Source organism: Agelaius phoeniceus, chromosome 26 (genome assembly GCF_051311805.1).
Source record: "Agelaius phoeniceus isolate bAgePho1 chromosome 26, bAgePho1.hap1, whole genome shotgun sequence".
NCBI classification, from domain to species: Eukaryota; Metazoa; Chordata; class Aves; order Passeriformes; family Icteridae; genus Agelaius; species Agelaius phoeniceus.
Window position 1 is genome coordinate 22921 of NC_135290.1, and position 18119 is coordinate 41039.

General features: G+C 39.9%; 2 long non-coding RNA genes across 2 annotated transcripts; one reads left to right on the forward strand and one right to left on the reverse strand.

Moving 5' to 3' along the window:
• Positions 1-1595: 1595 nt before the first annotated feature.
• Positions 1596-5545, reverse strand: LOC143695777 (uncharacterized). Its single transcript, XR_013185314.1, has 3 exons — positions 5375-5545; positions 3300-3407; positions 1596-1863 (listed from the first exon to the last, which is right to left on the reverse strand). It is a non-coding gene; the product is annotated as an uncharacterized LOC143695777 (long non-coding RNA).
• Positions 5546-5607: 62 nt separating this feature from the next.
• LOC143695760 (uncharacterized) lies at positions 5608-11412 on the forward strand. Its single transcript, XR_013185292.1, has 2 exons — positions 5608-6206; positions 9228-11412. It is a non-coding gene; the product is annotated as an uncharacterized LOC143695760 (long non-coding RNA).
• Positions 11413-18119: the final 6707 nt, after the last annotated feature.

Here is an 18119-nt window from a genome sequence, read left to right on the forward strand (position 1 = left end):
GTCACCCTCAAGCCCGCACAGTGCCCCTCAAGCTGCCCCTCAGCCTCCATGTGTTGTGCCATGAAAAACTCTAAAAAAACCTAAAAATTCCCTGAAAACCCCCTAATCTTCAAAATGTCCTAAAAACCCCATGAAAACCTAAAAATAGCCTCAGAATGCTGTTAGAATACACTGGAAATACCCTACTTTTAAAAAACCCCTAAAAATCCCCAAAGAACCTTTAGAAATCCCGAAATACACCCTAAATAGTCCAAAAAGAGCTCTAAAAATACCCCAAAAATCCTTAAAATGCCCTGATAAGACCCTAAAAAAGCCTAAAAATTCCCTCAAAACCCCTAAAAATACCCTAGCCCTAAAAAGTCCTACACATACCCTCAATAGTCCTAAAAAACCCCCAAGAACACCCAATTCCCCGCCCCAAACAATTCTTAAAAGTACTAAGAAAACCCTTAAAATACCCTAACAAAATATTTTAAAAGCCCTGAAAAAGCCCTAAAAGTATCCTAAATGTTCCCAGAAAATTCCTGGAAAACTCCTCCAAAAAAGCCCTAAAATATCCTTTTAAAGCTGTGAGAAAAACCCTAAAAAAAACCCTAAAAAACTGCTCAGCCCCCAACTCCTGTCACTCTCTAGACCACAAACATCATTGCTACCTGTTTATTAGGGTTGCTGCCTGCAGCTGCTGGGAGAGTTCTGGGGCTGTCCCAGCATTGGGGTTACTGCCTTGTGCTGCTGTTGGGGAAAACTGGGGTCCTAGGGGTGCTCTTTAGGGTGACCTTGGAGTTGGGTTGAGGGCTGCTGCACCTGTACCCTAACCCTACCTGGTACCCTGTGTCCTTTGTACCCCTAACCCTCGGTGTGAGCTCTCCATCTGTCAAGCCTCCCCCTCCTTGCCCCTCAGCCCGCAATATCTGTGTGCCACCCCGAGAACTCTGGCGTTGTCCCTTGGCCCCCTGGCCTCCACCGTGCGCTCTCCACCTGGTTAGGGGTGGTTTTTAGGGTAAGGTTAGGGGTGGTGTGAGGGCTGCTTCACCTGTCACTCTCAAGCAGCCCCCACTTTGCCCCTCAAGGCATCTGCTTCCCCTCACCCTTTTCTTGTCACCCTCAAGCTCCCCGCTCCCAGCCTCTCAGCATCTCTGTGCCACCCTGGAGCCCCCCATTTGCTCCTAACGCCCCCTTCTGCCTCGCAGCTCCCCCCATCCTCTGTGTCACCCTCCAACCCCCTCCCCTCAGCCCACAGCCCCCTGTGACACCCTGCAGCCCACAGACGTTGTCCCTGCCTGTCTCGCTTGGGTGTTGTCCTGCTGCGAGAGCCGCGCTGTCCTCCGAGGGTTCGGGCTCCTGGGTGCTGCTGCAGGGGACTCACAGGTGGGCGGTGGGTGAAGTAACGGATGGAGCGGGAAGTGTGGTGGGACGGGTTAAGAGCGGAGTGAGGGATGGAGCAAGGGCAGGCTGGAAAATGGAGTAGGGTTAGGGGCGGAGAAGGGGACGCAGCAGCAGGGGGCTGAGGTGGGGAGGTGAGTGTTAGGAGGAGGCGTAACTCCGTAACTCCAAGACCGAGTTTGCAGCCAACGAGAACTCTGAGTGACCTGGGAGCGGTGAACGTCTTTGGCAAACTGATGTAAGGAAACTGGGGTGATGAGTTTAGTTTCCCTTGGAAAAGGGATGGCATCTGTGTCCGTGGGCCTGCACCCTGCCCAGGACCTTTGATCTCCAGTGGGCTGCCACCTCCTAAAATTCCAAACATCGCAGGTGAGACAGGGGGTTGCAAATTTTACTCGGGGTAGAAACCAATTTTGGATTTAGCTGAAGTCTGCTGGTGAAACTTGTGTAGTCTGTTAATCGGTGTGCTTGCAAAAAGGCCTGCAGAGAGAAAAAAGGAAGTTCGAGGATTCTGTGGGGAAAAAGAGAATCTGGGTTACGACCGAGTGCACGGCCTCGTCCCTGTGTGAGTAAAAGTCTGAGGTTTTGCCGGCAGCATCGCCGAGTGCTGAGGGGTCCCCTGGTTGATAGGGCAACTTGGGAGGGTTTGCTTCAGGCTTTGCTTGTGAAAGGTGTGAGAAAAGCAAGCAGCTCTGAAGCAGATGAGCCCCCTCTTGCCTGTTGAAGTGTTGCATAAATCAAAGATAAACCTCAAGGTCCCTTCCCACCCAAACCATTCCGTGATTCTTTGCCCTGGAGGCAAGGGTGCACCTGTCACCGCATTTCTCTTCACAAAGAAAAGCAAGGCACAATTCTCCCCAAGAATATGTCTGGGATTCACATTCTCTGAACCTCAGAGGAAGTAAAATCAATTCTTAGCTCATTTGCTGTGCCTGTGTTTGTGCCAAAGTAGAATGCAGCGTGGAGATTGTTCACCCAAAGTGATGGTGTTTTGTTTCCTTGGCCTGTCGGGGCCAAGCGTGTGTGCGTGTCGGGACTGTTGGGTGACAGTCGTGAGTTGTGTGCGGGGTTGAGTACTTGGCAGATTGGGTTTAGATGTAATGTAATATAGTATAATAAAGCAATTAATTAGCCTTCTGATAAGGCAGAATGCAGATTGGAAACATTTGCACATATGATATTAAAGGACATGTGAACCACCTTTCTGTGAGACAAAGACACAAGACTTGGCCCATCCCTAACTTAGGACACAGCTAAAAAATAATAGATAAAATAATTTTTAACCTATTTTTGAAGAACTCTCTAAAACTAATGGCAGATGATATAGCTATTTTATCTGGCAAGCTTCCGTGCAAAATTCCCTGCTGATGCTGGCTCAGACGGATGGAGATTTGGGAGGAGGGGGAAGAACCAAGTGCCACGGGGCTTTATTGGATGAGCCTTGAAAGATTTCTGCAAGCTTCTATTGCAAGGTTGATGAACCTTGTGTTTGTTAACTTCAGTTTTGCTCAGTGTTTTAACCCTGCTTTATCTCCTGTGGTCCAGATGACACATTCACACATCTTTAGAAAATTCAGTGGGATGCTCTTCAAACAACATGTGACTTTGCACCAGTGAAGGCAGAAACTTGATGGTTTTACCTCAATCTATAGTTTTTCAATATTGCTATAGAAAGTGCTTTTCTGTGTAATGTCTACTTTGGTTAGATCATGCAAATTGAGTGCTGGCTGGTACTGCCATAAGATGAAGAGTAAGAATAACTCAGGAATGTTTCATCATTTGTCTCTGCACTGGTCAGAAATGGTAATTTGAGCTCAACTCTGTAGAAATTTAGCAAAAGAAGTTGGACACTCAGAGGATAAAAATAGAAAAAAATGCATTGGAAGGATTTTTCCTGCTCGTGAGTGAGTTTTTACCTGTAGGAGCATCGGGGGGGTAGCACGGTCGGGACGGACGGAGACGAGAAGTCATATTGCTATAAGCTGGGTGATATGGGGTGACCTTCAAATGAGGGCCGTCTGCTCCTAGGAAATGAAAGAAGTAACAGGTATCCATAGTTAATGAGCCTAGGATTTCTAGCTCTTGAAGGTCAGATTTATCAGCTTTAGAATTATCAATGTAAGTTTGGTGTTTCTGGCTGGGAGTTGGAGATATGTGATGATCATCATATGGCCAATATTTATCAGGAGTAACATTATCAAGACCCTTTGGGAAAGGTACTCTGACTAGACAGGTTGAAAAAGGTTTGTCAGGGCTTGTGTCAGATAGACGGATGGTATCGGAGCCTGCAGACCTGGCTAAAGCGACCCAGACATTCGTCTTTGGTTGATTGACAGGTAAAGCTTCTGTTTGTGCTGCCTGTGCGACTGCTTGCGCTGCTTGAGCTGTAAGAGCCCTTTCAATTTTTTCTCCTAGAGTTTTTCCAAGTTCATTTGCCTGGATAATTGCCACTTGCTGTGGACTCCCAATTTTGTTACAGGCATCCATCATTTCAGGCACTGTGGGTTTTTCTTTTCCTAGGGCTTTGATAACTCTTTTACATCCTGCATTGCCATTATTTTCAATAATGTCCCGTATCATTATTGGGTGAGCTATATCATCGCCGCATTGTCTTTCTGCTCCTTGCGTTACCTGGCCCACAAATGTGGTAAATGGTTCAGACGAGTCTTGCCTAATCAGATTATAGGCTTTTTCAAAACTTCCTGCAGGCTGAATTTGCAAAAAGGCTCTGCGAGCCATCTTTTTAATGTCATCTAACGCTGTTTTGGGTAAATTCACTCGATTATCATTCTGATCATCAGGAGGGTCACCAGTCAGCTTAGACATGACAAGAGTACGAAGGTCTGCATCGGTACTCTGTCTGTAAGTGGCTAGTACCCATGTAAGCAGTCTTTTCCATTTGAGTTCCTGCAGCATATATTGTGAGTCTGTGAGAGTTATACTAGCAAGATTTTTACAGTCATTTGGTGTGAGTGTATGTCCTTCCAGGGTACTTTTCAGCAGTTGCTTAAAATATGGGGAGCAGATACCACTGTCCCTTATTGCTTTTCGCAATTCTTTTATCTCATGAGGTGGGATAGCCACCCGTGTTCTAGGACCAGCAGCTTGCTGGCTGAATGGCACAGGCATAGCTAGAGGATTTAGACTTTCTTCTTTGCAAATCTGGCCTCTGACTTCATCCTAGTCTGTTAGTCGAAAATTATCAAAAGATTTTTGTGAGTTTTCTAATTTGGGATTAATGCTGACGAATTTTCAGCGTTTAGTGTCTCTTTTTGGGTCAGAAATCTGTCCCAAACACTGGGGGGACTCTGGAGCTGTTTGGGAACAGTTCTTTTTCTAAATTCTTTTGTGTTGGATCAAAGGGTTGGCACTTGCAGGGTAAAGACCCTGGAAATAATTTGGCAGATCAGGAAGCTAAAGATGCAGCAGAAAATGGAGCTGTAAGAGTTAATATTAACTCCAAATGAGGAAAAATTGGAAATTCTAAAGTTTAGGGAAGCAAAAAAAAAAAGGCGAATTAAAACAAGATAGGTGGCGAAAAAGATAAATGGGGGAAATAGAAACATCTTGATGGAAGACAAATAATAAAACGCTTAGTAGGGAATAGCAGAGGACATGTATCAAAATGCCCAGTGGGATACTCAGGCTTTGTGTGATCATTTTTTTTAAGGAACTATGGATGCATTGCGATTTTTGGAGTGGAAAAACAAGTAACTGAAAGATGTATAATTTGCCAAAGGATAAATAAAAGGGTGGTGAGAAAAACAACATGAGAAGGTCGTGAGTTAACTCGTCGACCATTTCAAAGTATCCAAGCAGAAGTTTGCTTTGGTAAACTCTGGATTTATTCGTAAAAACCGTTTAATCCAGGAAAAAAAAAAAAAAAAGGATATACCACATGCTGGGCAGGGGGGAGATTGTAAGAAAATAACATTTTTAAAGGCAATAAAAGAAAAACGGTGAAAGTATAAGGCTGGGAACGAAATATTACCTCATCCATTCCCGTTTGTTCCCCCACTCGTTCGCGGCTGCCCCAGCCCCTGTGCCGGCTCCGGCACGGTCCGTCTGTCCCGGTCCCGGTCCGTCTGTCCCGGCCCGTCTGTCCCGATCCCGGTCCGTCTGGCCCGGCCCGTCTGTCCCGGTCCCGGCCGCCTGGCCCGCGGCCGCTCCGCTGGCCGTGCCGGCGGAAGGGGCGGGGGGTCCGCCCTGAAGTGTGCACCGTGGGTAGCGCGCTGACCGCACCGAGGGGGGGTCCCGTCTGTCCCATCCCCGGCTGCCCTGACTCTGCTCGGCTCCCGCCGCTGCAGCCGGGGTCAGTCGCCGGCTTGGTCTCTGCCGGATCAGCCGCCGTGAGCCACGTGGGGCCGATCCACGCTCCAGCTCGGTCTGCACCGGAACAGCCCCTGGGACGATCCCGGCTGCAGACCCCGCCTTTGGAGGACCCAGACCCTGAGCTGTGCCGAGCCCCTGGGGCGGTCCCCCCTGCAGACCCCGCCTTTGGAGGACCGAGACCCTGAGCTGTGCCGAGCCCCTCGGGTGATCCCGGCTGCAGACCCCGCCTTTGGAGGACCGAGACCCTGAGCTGTGCCGATCCCCTCGGGTGATTCCCCCTGCAGACCCCGCCTTTGGAGCACCCAGACCCTGAGCTGTGCCGATCCCCTCGGGCGATTCCCCCTGCAGACCCCGCCTTTGGAGCACCCAGACCCTGAGCTGTGCCGAGTTCCCCCGTCCCGCCCTGAGCTCCGTTCCCTTGGTAACCACAGCTCCGGCTGCTCAGCGGAACTCTCTAAAGGAATCACTTTATCGAAACACTAAAAGTTCAGGTAAAAGAAAGCCCTCTCCTGATTCATCCCAAAAATACGGGAGAAAAGCTATAGAAGATAAAAATCCAAAAAGAATGGGATAAAGGGATTGGTCTATTTCCATTAAAAGAGGGTCCCATAGGAGGGGGCGGACCAGGGTTTGGAAATGCTCCTTTGACTTCGTCTGAGGTCTGAAATTTTAAGAAATAAATAAAAGGGATATTTGGAGGATCCCATAGGCATAGCTGAACAATTAGACCGATTTTTAGGTCCAAACGTTTATACTTCAGAAGAGATGTGGTCTGTAATGAAAATAGTATCTTTCTCAGGAAGAAAGGCAATTAATCAGAGCAGCTGAAATAAAAGCTTAGGAAAAAAGATAATCTACGGGGACCCCCAGAGAAGACAAAATGCCAACTGTACCTCCTGAGTGGGGTAAAAATAACGAGGAGGGGAGTAAACACATGAATAATTATTGTAATTACATAATCAAAGGAATAAATGCAACAGCATATCAAAGGCGAAATGCAGGGGGGAAAAAAAGGTTTTTAAGGGACAGCTTTTCGAGGGGAAAGAAGAAACTGCAACTAAATAGATAAACAAACTTAAGAGAAATAGGAAAATGGTCCTAAGTAAGCAGAAGATCTGAAAATCTTTAAAGAGATGGGCACAGAGGAGGAATAGGGAGGTCATAAGCTCTAATTTTCTGGGGGGAACAAATACCATCTGGAGCCTGTGATAACTTTAAAAGTGGGTCCCCAAGAAGAAGAATTGCAATTTGTAATAGACACAGGGGCAGAGAGAACCTGCCTGTTAAATATTCCAAAAAGTTATAGTGTGAGCAAACATAGAGTGAAAGTAATAGGGGCAAAGAGGGAAAGTTTTAAATTTCTGCTCATTAAAGATATAGTAATTGAGGGAAGAAACTAAAATTTGGATGGGAGATGTCTTATTGGTCCCAGGGGCAGGTAGCAATTTATTGGGAAGAGTCTTACAAGTGCAATTAAGAATAGGAGTTATATCAGAAAATGAGAAAATGACAGCTAGAGTTTTAAAATTATTTAAAAGAGGATGAAGAAAAAAAAATCAACAAAAAAGTTTGAGGTGGGGAAGGAAACAGGGGAAGATTAAATATCGACCCCATAAGGGTTACAACTGAGAGAGAAGATTGTCCCATGCGTGTACGTCAGTATCCTGTATCTTTAGAAGGACGGGAAGGTTTGAAGCCGGTAATAGAAGGACTAATAAAGGATGGGGCATTAGAACCTTGTACGTCTCCTCATAATATCCCTATTCCCCCAGTAAAGTCTGATGGGAGTCATAGACTAGTACAAGATTTAAGGGAGGTTAATAAAAGAACTCAGACTCACTACCCAGTGGTAAAATATCTTAGACACCTAATAAATAAAAGTAGCTAGAAAACCAACCATGAGAAAATTGCAAGAATTTTATTCATTCTCCCTCCCTCTTCAAAGAGAGAGATCAGAAAATTACCTAGATTATTGAAATATTATAGATTGAGGGGTAAGCACAAGTAGCAAAATTTGTGTATGAAAAAAACTGACAGTAGGAGACGATATAAAACAGACCAAAGAAGATCTTGTTAAATTAAAAGAGTTAAGTTAAAACTAGCCTAAGTACCAGCTTTAAGCTTACCTTTGTTAGAAAAGTCATTTATCGTTTATACATAAATATAGAAAATGGAGTACCTCATAAAATTTTAATTCAAGAGTAAGGAAGAGTAAAAAAATATCTAGTAGCTCATATATCAAAGATGTTGGACTCAGTAAGCCACAGCTAGCCAGTAGGTATTTAACAGCTACTGCAATCCTAGTAAAAGAAAGTTGTAAGCTTACTTTTGGAAGTAATTTAGTTAGGTTCACTTCGTACCGTCTGAGGTGTGTTGAATCAAAAAAAACAGGTAAGAAGAGAAGAAAGAGAGAAGTTGAAGTAGGGAGGTGGTTAGCAAACTCTGAGATGTTAGAATGTGAAGTGATGACATCTTGGTGCTAGAAGAGAGCAGAAGTGTGAATGCGGGTTTTTTGCATGAAAGGCAGGGAAGTGTCTCAACACACGGTTGTTAGGAGGTTATTCAATGCTGAACTGAGGTCCAGAAAGGGTTTAGCAGAACGGGCCCTCCTTGAAGGGAAAAGAGGATAAGTTGACTAGAGAAAGGAAAGGAATGTCAGGAGCAGCTGGGGACGCCAGGTTTGGGGTTGTCAAGGTTGGGACGTGTCTGACCGCTCCCTACGAGCGGCGGGGTCTCGGGGGCTGCGGCAGGCACCGATCCATGGAGGTGACCCGGCGGCGGTGCTGGCAGCAGGGGACACACGGGTTTGCTGGGCAGGAGCGCGCTGGCTCCGTGGGGGAACTGCCGGGGGGCTCCCAGACTGCCGGGGTCCCGAGTCGAGGATGGCAGCGTCGGCCCCGGTAAGTGGGCCGAGAGAGAGAAGGAAAGAGAAAGAGAGAGAAGGAGAGAGAGAGAGGGCAAAAGGGACCCAAGGCTGCCCTCAGGGTCCCCATGCCCGTGGCTGCTCTCCCCTGCTCCGGCCCTGCAGCCAAGTGGCAGCACAGCATTGACAGCAAGGCCGTGAAAAGAGCGGGAGGGGGGCTAGCACTAAAAGATAAAATCAAAGCAGAGATTGCTGACTCTCCAAACCTCACAAAGTAGTTTGTTTTTCTTAAGTAAGAAGGTTTTTGGTCTTTTCTTTTGTGTGTTTTGTTTGCTGTTAAAAAGAAGTTTTTTGTTTTTTGGTTTTTTTCCTGAAGAATGGGTTTGTAAGGCTAAAACAATTAAATGCTGCCCAAAAAGTAAAAAGCAATAGATGTGATACATCTAGAGTTAAAATTGGTCTAGCTTTTCTTATTTAACTAACTGTAACTCACAAAAAGAAGAATTTGCCTCTGCAGCTATTAGCACAGCTGGATAGAAGAAGAGGCTGCTGTGGAAAAAGATTGTAGCTAAACCCTGAAAGTTTGGAAGAAAAGTGAATGGTAAAAGTTAATGCAGTATTATCTTTCTTTTATTACTATGCTATTAAGAAGTCCTATCCAGGTACTACCGAAGCAACAATCAGAATCACGGAAAAAGGGTGAATTCATGCCAGCAGAATCAATGGACTATCACATTTAAACCGGGTGATACCAAACTGACTTTCCAATGGGGACTGAGTGGTAATAGTTTGGAAAAAACCAAATGATCCAAGAAATGTACAAAGAATAACACTGAATTCAGAAGTAAGACAATGCTTATACCCCTGGTTTCAAGCACTGCCTGAATAAAACATCTCCTTAGGGGAGGAATACTCCAGATAGAAGGATCAAGACTGTTTTTGTGTTCTGACCTTAGCCTGAGAATTGTACAGGGGAGAAGGGGAATTACCATTTCCATCAGTAAACTTTATTTGATTCATTCCAATACTGGACATGCTAGCTGGGTTATAAGTAAATGCTTGAATTGTGAGAATAATTAGTATTGTCGTTCACAACATTTATGCTCTTATTGCAAAAAGTGTTAAAGTAATAACTTAGCTTTGTGGATGGGAATTATTACTGCCTGTTGAATGAGAGATACCTGAAGAACGGCAAGAGACCACAGTTAAAGGGTGTCAAAACCAATTTGCCTGGAAATTAGTTAAGAGAAAGTGACAAGGAAATAGAGGGCAAGACCAGATTGGCCTCTGTATTTTGCCACCGAGAAGATCAAATACACCTGCTGTGGGTTGCAACCTCACAGGCCTGGGAGGTGGGAGTATAAGGCATACTGGACCTCTGTTATTCCTGTTTCTGGCACTCATTTGTTCTCTTTTCCCTTTCGGGATACCAGCAAGATTGTGTCACAAATGCTACAGAAAGCATCACGTGGAAAGAAACCAAAGTTCCTCTTTAATTACACACACCTATGTCAACAGCCACTGTTATAACCCATCCAAATTAAGAACCTGTAGGCAAAATGGAGTAAAGTATTGGATTACAAAAAACTTAGGAAAATGTGGTAATAGATTTGGAATTGAATGTCCAAAAGGAGAGAGGTGGATTTGTTTTACATTTAATCTTGAAGATATGGTTCGAGATTTGGTAAAAAAACAAATAATAAATGAAAAGGTAAAACCGGCACAGCAACTTAACTCTGTATTGACCCCAAATTATCTATTGAGTCGTATTACAAGACTCCAAGCAGTTATAGAAATGATAGCAAATGGAGCTGCCCAGGCATTGGAGTTAATATAAAGTCAGCTAAGCCAAACAAAAACTGTAGGGTATCAGAATAGGTTGGCTTTACACTATTTATTGGCCAAAGAAGGGGGTGTTTGTAGAAAGTTTAATATATCAAATTGTTGAAAATTGATGACCACAGAAAAGTCATTCTAGAAAAAGCAAAAGAAATCAAAGAAGAAAAAAATATATATGCATATAATAACCCAGGTAGCAGTCCAAAAATTAGAAAACAATGTTAAAACCTAGCTGGTAGGGTAATGTATTAGAAGAAATTAAGGTCTTTCATTTTATGTGTTGCAACTGTTTTTATATTTCTTCCTTGTGTAATCCCCTGTTTTATTTTGCCAGCATAGTCCAGAAGATGCAAGTAGATAAGAAATATTGCTCAAGCCAAAGGATTTACAAAGAATAAGAGTGGGGATTGTGAAAAATGCATGTATTTTATGATTGGCTTTTTGGAAATATTAATATTATATGTATTGTGTTAGAAAGTAATGCTGTATTAATTCTCTTAAGTAGTATGTTAAATATAGTTTTAGGTTACAAAAACTGTTAAAATAGAAATGATGCTATGTAAGATACTTTTTTTTAAAGAAAGGACTTGCAGCAAGATAGAAGCCACTGGACACCTGAATCTTTCAGAGAAAAAGAATTTATTGCCCTCTTATCAGAAGAAACAAACTTCTTCCTGCCTCCAAGGCACCGTTAGGATTAGAAGGAAGAAGTGGATGATGACCAGACAGAATCCTGTATTTGAATGGAATTTATGCATCATGTATGAAGTGTATGACTATGCAACAGGCTATTGCTTTTAAAGGTTTATCCTTTGTTAACGGGGGTCCTTTTTTCGGGCTCATGCTGCCCAGAAAAAGGTACCCGGACGTCCGTAACTCTTTGTTTTTGTTGTCTCATATCGTCCTAATTCAAATTGTCCAAATTATTATTACTCTAATTGTATTACTATTTTTATAACCATTTTATTACTAATAAACTTTCAAAAATTTTAAAAGCAAGTGATTGGCGTTTTTCACACCAGTCTGTTAGTTGAAAATTATCAAAAGATTTTTGTGATATGTATCTATTTTCTAATTTTGGCATTAATACTGGCGAATTTTCAGGGTTTACTGTCTAATTTTGGGTCGAGAAATCTGTCCCAAACACTGAGGGGACTCTGGAGCTATTTGGGAACAGTTCTTTTTCGAAATTCTTTTGTGTTGGGATCAAAGGGTTGGCATTTGCGGCGGCAAAATAATTCTCTGTCTGTCCTGTATTTATTAAAGCAGCTGTCATATTCCAACCTCCTCCTCCTCCTCCTCCTCGCACGGTTTGTGTGCATGGATGTGGCTGTGCAGACGAATCGTGACACAAAGTAGTCCCACTGGGTGCTAGGAGTGTGGAAGGCGAAAGCACGGAGGCACATCAGGTATCGGTTGTGCACAGTTACGCGCTGCGCTGCGGAGTGGGGGGGGGAATCTCTCGGTGCCCGGCAGAAGGAGATATGCGGAAGGATACATGCAAGGCGCTGCAGTTTTCGCCTGCTGTGGTGCTGTGTATAGACGCAGTGGCGGCAGAAGTGGCGTGACAGGGCACAGGGATGCCGGCTGTGGCCGGACAGCGGCACGCAGCGACTGGGAACCGGGACCGGGCTGTACCAGAGCTGCGGCGAAAGCAGTGGGGGGTGGCGGCGGGGCCGTGGAGATAGAACTGCGCATGCGTGCGGCTGATCCCGGAAGCAGCGCTGTGGTTCGATGAGTCGGCGCGGAGTGATATCGCTGGTGCTGGGGTTGTAGCAACTGCGCATGCGTGGATCCCGTCACTACTGCAGCGCGGGCAGTCATCATGGCGGCGGGCGGGCCGGGGTGTGCGGGAGGCGGCAGAGCTGGGGGAACGGGAACAGGGCTGCGGCCGCGGCCATGGAAGGGAATGCCGGGACGCCCATGGTTGCAGGAGGCGGCGGAGCCACACCATCCAGCAGCTCTGTAGCGGGAGGGTGCGGTGGGGAAGTCGCAGCTCGGCCCGCCATGCAGCGGCTGCGGCAGGAGAGGGGAAGCGACCACGGGCGGCGCTGACGGGAGGCTGGGGTGGAGCGCCGCAGCGCCGGCACAGGGTGGCTTGGGTGGCTGGGGTGCCCCAGTAAGACAGTCATTAAAACACCCTAAAAATTATTTTAAAAGCCCTGAAAAAGCCCTAAAGGTGTCCTAAACATTTCCAGAGAATTCCTAAAAAACTCCTGCAAAAAAAACCCCTAAAAATATCCTGAAAAATCCCTGAAAAATCACCTGAAAGACCCTAAAAAACTGTTTAACCCCTACCTGTAACACTGTGGCCTCCAAACATCATCTCTACCTATTAATCGGGGTAACTGCAAGACCCTCAAACACCGCCACAATCACCAGCTTGAGTTGGTCTGGACAGCACCAAATAAAATAAAATAAAAAGCTCTATAAATAAAAAAATTTAAAAAAAAAGCTTTTAAAATGGAAAAATCAAAAATAAAAATTAAATAAAAAATAAAATTAAAAAATAAAAAGCTTTAAAACTAGAAAAATTAAAACTAAAAAGTAAATAAAAAATAAAATAAAATAAAATAAATGCTTTAAAAATAGAAAAATTAAAGCAAAAAATTAAATAAAAATAAAATTAAAAAAATAAAATAAAAAGCTTTAAAAATAGAAAAATCAAAAATAAAAATTAAATAACAAAAAATAAAATAAATGCTTTAAAAATAGAAAAATTAAAACTAAAAATTAAATAAAAATAAAATTAAAAAATAATAGAAATGCTTTAAAAAGAGAAAAATCAAAACTAAAAAATAAAAAAATTTTAAAATAACAAAAAAAGGTTTAAAAATAGAAAAATCAAAAATAAAAATTAAATAAAAAATAAAATAAATGCTTTAAAAATACAAAAATCACAACTAAAAATTAAATAAAAAATTAAATTTAAAAAAATTAAATAAAAAATTAAAGAAAAAAAAAATAACAAAAAAGCTTTAAAAATAGAAAAATCTAAAACAAAAATTAAATAAAAATAATATTAAAAAAATTTTAAAAATGCTTTAAAAAGAGAAAAATCAAAACAAAATTAAATGAAAAAGAATAAAAAATAAAATAAATAATTTAAAAATAGAAAAATTAAAGCAAAAAATTAAATAAAAATAAAATTAAAAAATAAAATTAAAAAAATGCTTTAAAAATAGAAAAATCAAAAAAAAAATTAAATAAAAAATAAAAAATTAAATAAATGCTTTAAAAATAGAAAAATCAAAACTAAAAATTAATAAAAATAAAATTAAAAAAATAAAATAAATGCTTTAAAAATAAAAAAATTAAAACTAAAAATTAAATAAAAATAAAAAAGCTTTAAAAATAGAAAAACCAAAAATAAAAATTAAATAAAAAATAAAAAATAAAATAAATGCTTTAAAAATAAAAAAATCAAAACTAAAAATTAAATAAAAAATAAAATAAAAAAATGCTTAAAAAATAGAAAAAGCAAAAAATAAAAATGAAATAAAAAATAAAAATAAAATAAATTGTTTAAAAATAAAAAAATTAAAACTAAAAATGAAAGAAAAATAAAATAAAAAAACAAATGCTTTAAAAATAAAAATTAAATAAAAATAAAATTAAAAAATAAAATAAAAAGCTTTAAAAATAGAAAAATCAAAAATAAAAATTAAATAAAAAATAAAATAAATGCTTTAAAAATAGGTAAAGCAAAAATAAAAATGAAATAAAAAATAAAATTAAAATTATAAAATAAATGGTTTATAAATAGAAAAATGAAAACTAAAAATTAAATAAAAAATAAAATAAAAAAATAAAATAAAAAGATTTAAAAATAGATAAATCAAAAATAAAAATGAAATAAAAAGTAAAAAATAAAATAAATGCTTTAAAAATAAAAAAATCAAAACTAAAAATTTACATAAAAGTAAAAACAAAAAATAAAATAAATTCTTTAAAAATAGAAAAATTAAAACTAAAAATTAAATAAAAAAGAAAATTTAAAAAATGAAATAAATGCTTTACGGCACCTTTTACGACACTCTCGCTTTACGACAGTTTTGCGACAGTCGCGCTTTACGGCACCTTTTACGACAGTCGCGCTTTACGGCACCTTTGCGACAGTCGCGCTTTACGACACCTTTTGCGACAGTCGCGCTTTACGACACCTTTCACGACAGTCGCGCTTTACGGCACCTTTCACGACAGTCGCGCTTTACGGCACCTTTTACGACAGTCGCGCTTTACGGCAGTTTTGCGACAGTCGTGCTTTACGGCACCTTTTGCGACAGTCGCGCTTTACGGCACCTTTTACGACAGTCGCGCTTTACGGCACCTTTTGCGACAGTCGCGCTTTACGGCAGTCTTTGCGACAGTCGCGCTTTACGGCACCTTTTACGACAGTCGCGCTTTACGGCAGTTTTGCGACAGTCGCGCTTTACGGCAGTTTTGCGACAGTCGTGCTTTACGGCACCTTTTACGACAGTCGCGCTTTACGGCAGTTTTGCGACAGTCGCGCTTTACGGCACCTTTTACGACAGTCGCGCTTTACGGCACCTTTTACGACAGTCGCGCTTTACGGCAGTTTTGCGACAGTCGCGCTTTACGGCAGTTTTGCGACAGTCGCGCTTTACGGCACCTTTTACGACAGTCGCGCTTTACGGCAGTTTTGCGACAGTCGTGCTTTACGGCACCTTTTACGACAGTCGCGCTTTACGGCACCTTTTACGACAGTCGCGCTTTACGGCAGTTTTGCGACAGTCGCGCTTTACGGCACCTTTTACGACAGTCGCGCTTTACGGCAGTTTTGCGACAGTCGTGCTTTACGGCACCTTTTGCGACAGTCGCGCTTTACGGCAGTCTTTGCGACAGTCGCGCTTTTACGACAGTTTTGCGACAGTCGCGCTTTACAGCACTACCTTTTGTGCAACTTTTATGGTACTTTACATCATTTTCAGTTTTTATTTTGTTTTTCATTTATTTTTAATTAATTTTATTTTTTTTAATTTTTTTAAAATTTTATTTATATTTTTATTTTTTTATTTTTAAAGCTTTTAATTTTTTAATTTTTACTTTTATTTTATTTATATTTTTGACTTTTCTATTTTTAATTATTTTTATATTATTTTTTAATTTTATTTTTATTTTATTTATATTTTAATTTTTCTATTTTTAAAGCTTTTTATTTCATTTTTTAATTTTATTTTTTATTTTATTTTTATTTTTAATTTTTCTATTTTCAAAGTTTTTTCTTTTTTTTTCATTTTTTGTGTAATTTATATTTTTAAATTGTCTATTTTTAAAGCTTTTTATTTTTTAATTTTATTTTTTATTTTGTTTTTATTTTTAATTTTTCTATTTTTAAAGCTTTTAATTTTTTTTTGTTTTATTTTTTAATTTTATTTTTTTAATTTTTCTATTTTTAAAGCTTTTTTTTTTATATTTTAATTTTATTTTTATTTTTTATTTTTCTATTTTTAAAGCTTTTCAGTTTATTTTTTTATTTTTATTTTTAATTTCATTTATATTTTTCATTTTTCTATTTTCAAAGCTTTTTATTTTATTTTTTACTTTTATTATTTATTTGATTTTTATTTTTATTTTTCTATTTTTAAAGTTTTTTATTTTATGTTTAATTTTATTTTTTTATTTATATTTTTAATTTTTCTATTTTTAAAGCTTTTTATTTTTTTATTTTTTATTTGATTTTTATTTTTCATTTTTCTATTTTTAAAGCTCATTTTTTTATTTTATTTTTTTATTGATTTATTTTTTAATTTTTGTATTTTTAAAGCTTTTTCTTTTATTTTTTCATTTTATTTTTAATTTTATTTATATTTTTAATTTTTCTATTTTTAAAGCTTTTTCTTTTTTTTTTAATTTTCTTTTTAATTTTATTTATATATTTAGATTTTCTTTTTTTAAAGCTTTTTCTTTTATTTTTTTATTTTATTTATATTTTCAATTTTTCTATTTTCAAAGCTTTTTTAAATTTTTTAATTTTATTTTTTCTTTAATTTATATTTTTAATTTTTCTATTTTTAAAGCTTTTTGTTTTATTTTTTAATTGTTTTAAATTTCATTTATATTTTTAATTTTTCTATTTTTAAAGCTTTTTGTTTTATTTTTTAATTTTATTTTTTATTTGAATTTTATTTTTAATTTTTTATTTTTAAAGCTTTTTTTAATTTTTTTATTTAATTTTTGGGTTTTAATTTTTCTATTTTTAAAGCTTTTTATTTAATTTAATTTTGTGCTGCCCAGACCCACTCAAGCCAGTGATTCTGGTGGTGTTTGAGGGTCCCCAGGACGAGGGAAGAGATGAGAATCTTGACTCCACCTTTCAGAAGGCTGAAATATTATTCTATGATCTCTATTATATTAAAAGAAAATTAGATATTATTTTATGATCTCTATTATATTAAAAGAAAATTAGATATTAGAACTATACTAAAAGGGCAAGGAGACATCAGAAAGCTGGAAAGGAATGAATAATAAAAACCTGGGACTGCTCACAGCCCTGACACAGCTGAACCATGACTGGTCATCAGGTAGAAACAATGCACAGGAGACCAATCCAAGATGCCCCTGTTGCTAAACCATCTCCAGCCCACACTCCACAGCCAGCAGATTGTTATTGGTTCCATTTCTGTTCTGAGGCTTCTCAGGAGAAAAATCCCAGAGAAATGATTTTCATCAAACATGTCAGTGCCAGGTGATGGCACAGGCAGCATCGGCTGGCTGATGTCACTGTGTCATCCCTGCCAGCCCAGATGTCACAGCAAGGAGGAGAGAGTTCATCCTGTGCTCAGCCTGTGCTCACACAGCCCTGCCAAGGGACTGGCTGCCAAAACAGAGCCGTGTTATGCATGCCAGTGTCTGCATGGCAGAGAGAGGACATGAAAAGCCACTGAGGAAGCTGCCACCTCCTCCCTGAGCTCTGCCCTGCGGGCCAGGTCATGGGCAGCCACTTTGGGAAGGCTGCATTTGCTGCCCATCAGCTGCTCTGTGTCTCACAGGAATTGAAATAGCCCAGGTTTGGGTCGGTGCTGAGCAGAAGGCAGTGAGGAGAAAGGGAGAAGGCTGTGCTGCAGGGCAGGTGGATCCAGGCAGAGCCAATTTGGGGAACAGCCTTGTCTAACAGCATTTCATTTTCCAGTTCTACTACATTGCATTATATTTTGCACTTCTGCTAGAACTGCATGTCAACAGATTTCAAATATCCTCCTCAGTCCCAACAGCCTGCTTGAAAGTGCTGTGTCTTTATCAGACCATTGATGGTCCTTCTGAAATGTGAGTCTCACTGGCTGCATCCAAACCTTGTGCTTGAAGAGCATTCCTAATTAAAGCAGATTGGGCCTTTGGGGAAGAAGGGGCTGCAAAGCATTTCCTAAAGCATTTTCTACTCCAATTTCATTGTGAGGAAATACACCTGAAGGATGATGCAGGGATTAGGATTGAGACAAAGATGAGTTTGGTGGGCCAATTTTACTTTGAGAGCTTGAGAAGCACAGGAAGCCCAAGTGATGATCCCAGAGGGTTGAACACAGAGGTTTCACCCTCCCAGATATACAAGGGCCTTAACCTTAAAACCACTGCTCTCAGCAAGGAGCTGTCTCAACGCTGCATTAATGTTTTCTCCTCTTTGTGCATGTGTAGAATTGAAATCCCTCTTGGGGAGGAAGCTTATTCCAAGTAAATTCCTAAA